Source organism: Plecotus auritus (genome assembly GCF_963455305.1).
Source record: "Plecotus auritus genome assembly, chromosome: 1".
Classification (NCBI taxonomy): Eukaryota; Metazoa; Chordata; class Mammalia; order Chiroptera; family Vespertilionidae; genus Plecotus; species Plecotus auritus.
The window spans coordinates 246,376,485-246,385,544 of record NC_137770.1 but is presented as its reverse complement, the minus strand read 5'-3'; the positions used below and the strand labels follow the sequence as shown (position 1 = coordinate 246,385,544).

Sequence of the window (9,060 nt, the reverse complement as noted above, 5' to 3'; positions counted from 1 at the left end):
GGGGCCGAGGGCGCGGGCGGGGCGAGTGCGCCTGCGCCGTGCCAGAGTCCCGCGGCTGCCTCGCGCCGGCGGCTGCTCCGCGGAGCCCGAAGCCCGGCCTGAGAGGAGCCTGAGACGGGCTGCGGCGCCCCGCCCTGGGCCTCCATTGTTGCGGCGGCCTGAGGTGAGGCTGCGGGCGGCGGGGCGGGGGTCCCTGGAGAGTGGGGTTCAGGGGCGGGCGAGGTTGCTCGGCCGGGTGGGGGCTCCAGGGACCGAGCGGGGACTCGGGGCCGGAAGGGGGTCCCAGGCGGCCGGGTTCCCAGCCCGAGAGGGCGGGGGTCACGGGACCAGGCGGGGGTCCCAGGCGGCAGAGGTCCCGGGGGGACGGGAGTTCCGGGGGGACAGGGGTCCCTGGCCGGGTGTGGCCGAGCTGAGCGGGGCGCCGCGGGGTCGCCGCTCCAAGTGGCGGGCGCCGCCCTGAGCCACAGCGGGGCGGGCACGGGCACGGGCACGGGGACGGGGAGGACCGACCGTCGCGGGCCTGGGCGCCCTGGTATTGTCTGGGCCTCGGGGTGGCACCGAGGGGCGCGCCTGCTGCGACCCTGCGTGGACCCGCGCGCAGGGGTCTGGTCACTCGAAAAGTAGGGTGCTCTGACCGACTCGGACCCGGTTCCCCCAAGGTGTGGCCGGTTCCCTGTTGTCTGTGTGTCCCCGAAGGCAGCTCTGCGTGGGCCCTCGCGCGTGGGTCCCGGACATCCTGCGAATAGGAGACTCATCCCCCCGTACCCCCCCCCCCGTGATTGGTTCCCTGCCTCTCATCGAGGGTGACTGCGTGGACCCTCGATCGTGGGGGTCCTGGCCACCCTCAGAATGGGGGCTCCTTGTCGTCCCCTCGACTGGTTCACACTGTTTGGGTGTCACCAACGCTGGTTTTGCTTGGACCCGCGCGGCGGGGGTGCCCTAGCCATCCTGCGAGCTGGGGGGCTCTGACCTGTCCCCTTCCCGCAGGGCTTGTGGGAGTGTCAACCCCGGCCTGTCCCCCCCAATGTGTGTGTGGCGCCTGCGCACGCTGGGGGTTCTGTGTTGACGGGTCCTGGAGAGGGTCCTGGTGCCCTTCGGGGTGCCCGCGGGGGCGCAGTTGGCCTGGGTGGCATTGCCCAGCCCCTCTTTGATTTATTGTCTTATTTATAAGCCGGATGAGCCGAAGCTGGATGAGCCGAAGCTGGAGCGGCGCGGGCGGCCTCGGTTCCTCGGGGACCCGCCCCTCTCCCCTCCTGGGCCTGTTCCTGGGAGCGCGGGGCTGTCACCGCGCCCGCCCGCCCGCGCTGGCTCCTCTGGCCTGGGAGTTTCCTGCTCGGCCAGGCGGGCGCAGGAGCCGCTCCGATTGGAGGGAGCCAGCCCCTGTGCCCCGCGCTTCTGGATTTCTTCCGTTAGGATTGGGGAGAAAAAACTCTGGAAAAGCAGATTTAACTCTGCAGCTCTGAGCGCCCGGGAGTGCAGGAAGCCCTCCCAGCATTTGGCGGGCTGGAAGGGAGGCGAATCCACACCCACGGAATGAGGCCAAGGCAGTTACAGTTAGAGGTCAGGTTTCCCAAGGCATCGCGAGGGCGAGGTTGTGGATGGGGAAACTGGGCTTTCAGCCTGGTGTCAGGCCTGGCCTCCCCTGCAGGCTCGGCATCTCTCAGCTGCTTACATCAAGGGGAATCGCTCCTTTACCCTTTGCTCACACTCGGAACCGTGTGAGGGTCCAGCGATGACTCTCTTCCCCGAGGGAGGCCACGGCAGAGGCAGGCTTTCCCTTTTAGGAGCGCTGCGGCCCAAGACGGGAGTCTGCGCCAAGCACTCAAGAATCCAAACCGAAACGCTTTGTGAACGAGATGATGTATAAATAACGGGAATGCGGGATGAGAATGTCACAGCCTCAGCTGTAAAGCCCAGACTTGGCACACAGGCCCTTCATTCCTGCCCTCTGTGCCCTTAGCCCCTCCCATCCCTCCGGTCCCAGCTGCAGACACTCCAGCTCCGCTTACTCATTCTTTTCCCCTCCTCCCCCCAATATATTTTTATTGATTTTAGAGAAGAAGGGAGAGGGAAAGATAGAAACATCAATGATGAGAGAGAATCATTGATCAGCTGCCCCCCACCCCCGCTCTCCGCCCCCCGCTGTCCCCCTACCAGGGATCAAGCCAGCAACCTGGGCATGTACCCCAACCCAGAATCGAACCGTGACCTTCTGGTTACTAGGGTGAAGCTCAACCATTGAGCCACGCCAGCCCGGTCTGCTTCCTCCTTTTTAAGGTCTCCGTTTAGGTGGCGCCTTCTCTGTGAAGCTTCCCCAGAAAGGCCCTCCGAGAGCCGTGGTCCCTAAGGACAGAGGCTTAGGGGTGGCGCTGCTTGGTGGGTGGTCTGACGGAGGTGGGCACGGCGTGTGCCCGGGCAGGAGGCGGCGGATCTGAGTGAGGGCTTTTCCCTCTACCACGCGTCAGGAGGTTTGTGTGATTTAGGATCTGCCGCTCCTCAGCTCCCCACCGTGGTCTGAAGATCCATACTGGCTATCACTTCCTGGTGTTGCTCAGTGTCACGTACTTGGTTAGACTTCATTGGGTCCGATTCTGGCCTGGAATGAAGTCACTCTGCCCCTGCCTTTCCGTTTCCGCCCAGTGGAGGGTCTGAAACGAGGCGAGAGCCTCTGAGCCCAGGCCTTCCCTTCTTCCAAGCACGGGCGGCAGACCCAAGTCCTCTGAGTGGCGGTGTCTGACAGCGGAGGTCTTTGAACATGGGTCTTCTGAAGTGAAGTTTGTTTTTCCCTCCACTTCTCAGAGCGTGTACACGTTATCTCAGAGGGAAGGACCAGCGTCTTTGGTGGAAGCTTAAGCAACTTTTAAAAATACTGTCTTGCATAGTCTTCATAATTACCTTTTACTTGCAACATCGGTACTCTATCCAGCTGGTTCGATGGGTTCCTAATGAAGTAGTGGGGCAGAGCTCCTGCGAGGAGCCTTTCGTCCGTCTGTTGCGTGCTGTGTGAAGTCTGCCAGTGGTAGCTTCTGTGTGTCCCAGTCTCTAACGAGATTTAATTTGGGGACTCTGAAATAAATGGAATTTTGGGAGTGCCCCGAGTAGGTGTACTTGGTTTTGTGTAATGGTTTAAAACAGTTTAAAATGATTACATGCAAAAAAAAAAAAAATGCGTCATATGTTAAGTGACTTAGAAAGCTCCAATTCTAAGGAATATAGTAGTTAATCCTTTAAAATATTAATCTCCCTTCCAGTTTATCTGTTTTGTAAGTTGAGAACTTGGTGGGCTGTATTTTCTTTTTTTTTTTAAGTATATTTTTATTGATTTCAGAGAGGAAGGGAGAGGGAGAGAGAGATAGAAACATCAGTGATGCAAGAGAATCATTGATCGGCTGCCTCCCGCACGCCCCCCACTGGGGGTCGAGCCTGCAACCTGGGCAAGTGCCCTGACCTGGAATCAAACTGTGACTTCCTGATTCATAGATCCACTCAACCAACTGAGCCACAAGGGCTGGACAGGGATTGATTTTTTGTTGTTGTTAATCCTCACCCAAGGATATTTTTCCCCATTGATTTTTAGAGAGAGTGGGAGGGGGAGGAAAGAGAGAGAGAGAGAGAGAGAGAGAGAGAGGAGAGAGAAACATCTATGTGAGAAAGGCTCATTGATTGGTTGTCTCCCACATGTGCCCTGACCAGGGTTGGGGATCAAACCCACAACTGAGGTACATGCCCTTGACCGGGAATTGAACCCGTGACCCTTTGGTCCGAGGGCCGACGACTGCTGAGCAAAACTGGCCAGGGCAGGGCTTGATTTTCTTAAAGCCACATGCCTGTCTCTGCTGTTCTTATTCGGGTGATTACAGGGACTGAAAATAGATGATAGCTGTTTGGTCAGGTAGTGATGCCACTGAGGTACAATTTTCACTTAAATTAGTGGGGTTTTTGTCTTCTCTTATTTTTTTTAAAAAGTGCTTTGCTTCATGCGGTGTGTCTGTAGGGACCGTGTTTTGGGAGGGGTCTTTAGAAACCACGGGGCTTTCCCGTGCGGTCTTGGGTTGTATTCCGGTGATGTTTTCCCTGAAGCTTAGCTGGTTTCCCTGCTCTGCGCCGAGTGTGTGTGACTGGGGGCCGGCCCGGCTCTCCTGTGGCCTCAGTGACCAGGAGGGTGTGCTTTCTCCTCCCGGAGCCCAGGCACCTGCTTTAAAGAGCTGACGGTGCTTTTTTTATTTTTATTTTTATTTTATTTTATTTTTTTAAAAAAATATATTTTATTGATATTTCACAGAGAGGAAGCGAGAGGGATAGAGAGCTAGAAACATTGATCAGCTGCCTCCTGCACATCTCCCACTGGGGATGTGCCCGCAACCAAGGTACACGCCCTTGACCGGAATCGAACCCGGGACCTTTCAGTCCGCAGGCCGATGCTCTATCCACTGAGCCAAACCGGTTTCGGCTGACGGTGCTTTTTTTAATTAAAAAGATTCTGATAGTCTATCAACCCCCTTTCCCAGTACGTTTGTTTATTTATTTTTTTTGGCTTGGAAATTAGAAGTTCAAAGGTAGTTTTCTTAGAAAGTCAGAGTCTTTGTTAACGACCCTCCTCACCTGTCGCACATCACCCGCCAGATGTTTTCTTCTTCTTTCCCATTGTAAAGTCCTTGCCGTGTGTGTGTCTGTTACTCAGGCCACCCCCTCATCTTTTGGGCTGACAGCGTGTATACGCATTGTATAGTAAAGATAACTGGCCTCGGTGCTTTGGGCCTGGAGACTTGGCCGGGAAGTTTGGCCCTCGGACGGCGTTGGTTCAGCCCAGCCCTTCCCTGAGCTGCGTGCGGCCCCCTCGCCTGTCACGTGGAATTCATTGTTAGTAACGCCTGCCCTCGCTGGCTCCGGAGGTGGTTCTGGCGATAAGGTGAAATGAATGGGGCGGAATTTCATAAGTTGTAAAATAGTACGGTGCCAAGGATTTAAAAAAAATGCCTCATTGAGAATTGAATGAATCTGGGTTTTTCTTTACAATCCCAAATGTTTAATGTGCCCGTGACCTTTAGCTTTGAGGTGTGTCAGGCAGCTTCCTTAGGAGTATTTTCTCTCTTTCGTTGTTTGGTGGTTCAGTATTTGGGGGAAACGTGAAGTCAGCTTTCAGTGACCGCTAGTCTTCTGTAAGCAAGACTATGGAATGTGCACAGCTCAGCCTGGAGCGGTCTCTTCAGTTACATGCATTCCCTTGAACATTCCTTTAGTGAAGTGTGTTTTTTTTACATTCCAGGTCCTAAGTGACCTGTCTTGAGGTTGGGAAAGTCAGGAGGCAGTCTGAGGTCAAGGTCAGGAGGCAGCCCGAGGTCAAGGTCAGGAGGCAGCCCGAGGTCAAGGTCAGGAGGCAGCCCGAGGTCAAGATCAGGAGGCAGCCCAAGGTCAAGGTCAGGAGGCAGTCTGAGGCCAAGATCAGGAGGCAGTCTGAGGTCAAGGTCAGGAGGCAGTCTGAGGTCAAGGTCCGCGGTGTTCCTGCTCCCATTGGAAGTACCCAGGAGGCAGCCCGCATCCCTGTGGACCTGACCTCAGCACCAGGGCTTCCCAGGGCCGCCTGCCCCTCCACTTTGAACGCTGTGTCTGCTTCTCTTGCTCTCCCTCCGGCCTCTGCTTTCCAGGTGGGGCTGGGTGGGGGGCGGGGGGGCCTACAGAGGCTCACAGGACACGCACTGGCCGACAGAGAACCTACATTCTATAGACAGATATGAAGTTGTACTGTCGTAGGGTACAACAGGATTGTATGTACAGACCCTGTGCTGTGCCCACGTACGTGCTCCATGCGGAGGTACCAGGTGTGACTCAGAGGTAAGGCGCTGGGGCTCACCGTCTGGTGGGAGAAGCAGGCCTGGGTGTGACTTTGGTGCAGTGTCCTCAGTGCGCCACAGCCCCGCAGGGTGTGGGGGCCGGGCCGGTGCAGCGTCCAGCATCTCTGACAGGCTCACCCTGCCAGGGGGTCCCAGGCAGGACAGGTATGGGTAGGTGTGTGAGTTCAAGGAAGGGCAGTGAATTACCTGAAACCTAGAATGTAGGTGTTCTGGAGATTTAGAATCCCCCAAACCTGCATCTCTCAGCACGAGTCTCATCTGCTGTTTTGGATGAGTGTGGCCATCCTGCCGTTTGACACTGTGACACACTCCGCGGGGCATTGTCATACACATCACAACTCCCCATACACTGAGTGACTCAAAACCGCGCAGGTGGGTGCCCTCACGTTCTGCAGGTGGGAAGTCTGGGCAAGAACCAAGGTGGTGGCGGGCTGACCACCTGAGCAGAATACGCTCCTGGCACTTGTAGGACAGAGACCTGTTTCCTTGCTGGCTGTCAGCTGGGGGCGCTCTCAGCTCCTGGAGCCTCTCTGTGGTCCTTGCACATCACCCCCTGGTCCCACATCACCCCCTGGTCCCAGAACGCAGGGACCCTGGACCCCTGCTCCTGCCCTCTCACTTCCCCACCTGCCACATCTCTCTTCTACTCGGAGCAAGTGTTCTGCGCCGAAGGGCTCATGCGAGTAGATTGGGCCGCTTAGGCCACCCGGGATAATGCCCCCTAAGGTCTGGCGGTCCTTTCCGCTGTGTAACGTGACATAGCCACGGGTTCCAGGCATCAGGGCACGGACCTTCCACGGTGACCAGATCCACGCATGACAACACCCGGAGAGGTGCTTATGGTGCCCTCCGCCCACAAATAAACGCACCAAGGCACCGGCATTTGAAGCGACTCAGCAGCCCCCGGCGACCCCGCTCGTCTACCTCGCGCCGGAGCTGATGGCGGGGCTCACAGCAGCCACAGGCCGGCGGAAGCAGAGCTCAGGTCTGTGTTTCTGAGCGTCTCTGAGTCGTCTGCTCTGATTCCCGGAGTTTTGCCAAGAAGTCGTTGGAGTCGTTACTGGAACAAACACCGTGTGGGGAACTGGGACCTTGCCTCTCAAGGTTTGTGTGGAGGCGCTTTCTTCTGGGGTGAAGAGTGCACGATTCCGTGTCCTTTCTAGAACGGGAACAGCTGAGCCAGCCCAGCAGGGTTCTCATTCCTGAGCTTTAGGGAATCTGCTTCAAGGCCAAGGCCAAGCCGGATAAACAAAGTCTTCCCTTCAGCCAGCGGTGGGGCTGGGTGCAGCCTTCTGGTCGGGGCACCGCGGGGGGGGGGGGGGGGGGCGGGCACAGGTATTTAAGGCCCAGCGTGGCCTCGTTGACCATGTCCATGTTTGAAGTTGTTTTCGTTAGGATTCTTTTTTTATTTGTAGTAAATGAGAAGCTCTGATTTGAAATAAGCTTCCTGTAAGAGTGCAGAACCTGTAATCCCAAGGCTTTTCACCTGGCCTTCAGCAGTTTGCCGGCTGCTGGGAACCCTGTGCAGAAACTGTGTGCCCGTGTGCCCGTGTGTGTGCCCGTGTGTGTGTGCCTGTGTGTGTGTGTGTGTGCCCGTGTGTGTGCCCGTGTGTGTGTGTGCCCGTGTGTGTGCCCGTGTGTGTGTGTGTGCCTGTGTGTGTGTGTGCCCGTGTGTGTGCCCGTGTGTGCCCGTGTGTGTGTGTGTGTGTGTGTGTGTGTGTGTGTGTGTGTTTCCCAGGGGAGGATATTTTGCGGTCCATACGTTTTCAGAGTTTGGATTCCAAAAGGTTTAAGAACACACCACTTAACAGGATATTCTTATCTGTCAAGTATCAGATTTTGTTAAAAAATTAAATACCGTTTTAAACAAAGCTATGCAGGCATAGTTCTCCGAGTCAAAAGTTCTGCAAAGCTCGGAGCAAAGAGCAGCAGCCATCTCCCCCGCCCTTCTCCACCCTGCGCCCCAGAGCCAGCCCCTGCAGGTCCAGTGGTGTGCTGCGGGGGGAGATGGTGGGGAGACCTGGCCGTCCCCTCCCCCGCCATACCCCTCCTGCTCAGCATGCCGTGGTCACGGTTTTGGTGAAATGCGGTGATATGGAGCTCGTACTCACAGATGAGGGTTCCGTCTGTTTTGACTGCGTTGCCTTCTTTTCATAGCGTGCCCTTCCTCCTGGGGTGATCGCTGCCCTGCTTGCTCTGCATTGCTTTCTTTGTATCCCTCACTTACTCACTAGCTGCCCCCCCGCCCCCCCCCCCCAAGAAGTTAAATCGCCTCCCCTTACGTTCACATCCACCAGGGAACCAGCCACTTAGCTTTTTCTTAGGATCATTCTTCCCGACCTGCCCATTCTGCCTGTTTTCCTCAGAGCTGGGTGCTTCCCGGGCCTGCTCACACCCAGGTCTGCCCTCGGGAGCTCCCGGTCTCCCCAAGCCCCCCTCAGCCTCTCCTGGGGAAGCGTGGACATAGCTACCTACTCGTAGCAACGTGGATGCACTTCCTCCGAACAGTCCTGTGAAGTCCCCGTGCCGTCTCCTTCAGTTGCTAGAGCAGCCCCATGCTTGTGCCGGCGTTAGGGCGAGGAAACGGGCGTGGCTGGGGGCCTGTCCAGAACCCGTGGCTGCCTCGCCCACCCTGCCTCACCAGCTAGCTCGCTTGCCCCTGGTCAGTGGCGACGGGAGCTTTCTTCCCCTCTTTTACACCCAACCCTGCCTCCCTCTCGGAGCCGCCCCGACGCTGGCTGGGACCTCCGTGGACCCATCTGGCTGCTTGGAAGGTAGAGTGGGATTGAGTAATTTCCTAGAAAAAAAGGCGAGATGTCTGGGCTTGTCCCTCGGCGAAGAGGCCCTGGAGCAGCTCCGTGGTGACTTTGGACACTTGGGGAGAAGAGCAGGAAGGGAGGGAGAGCTTTGCCCAGGACGGGCAACCTTGGCTGTGGAAATGAAGCCCTGAGCAGCGAGCTGGCCTGGCGGGTCAGGGTCCCTCCTGCAGTAGCTAGGGGGCCGTTCTCCCCCAGGCCAGCAGCGTAACTCCTGGCTCAGCCCCAGTTCTCACCCACCCCCAGGGTGTCCTGAAGAGCTTTTTTTTATTTTTTTGGCAAAAGTGCCACCTGGCTCTTGGTGTATCTTATCTTTTCTGCTTATAACAAACACTGTTGCCGATTAGTTTTGTGTTCCATGCAGAAGAGGACTGAAGAGTGAGATAGCGCAC

The 9,060-nt window shown here is 56.9% G+C and overlaps 1 protein-coding gene across 3 annotated transcripts in view; it reads left to right on the top strand.

Annotated features, from left to right (window-relative positions):
- Positions 1 to 9,060, top strand: part of AFAP1 (actin filament associated protein 1) — an 85,421-nt gene continuing 76,361 nt past the window's right edge. For 2 of the 3 annotated variants that reach the window (XM_080685707.1, XM_080685705.1), the window contains exon 1: positions 1 to 163. The gene's annotated coding sequence lies outside the window, so the exon portion shown is untranslated. The remainder of the gene's footprint in view (positions 164 to 9,060) is intronic. The other variant, XM_080685706.1, reaches the window with a different exon arrangement.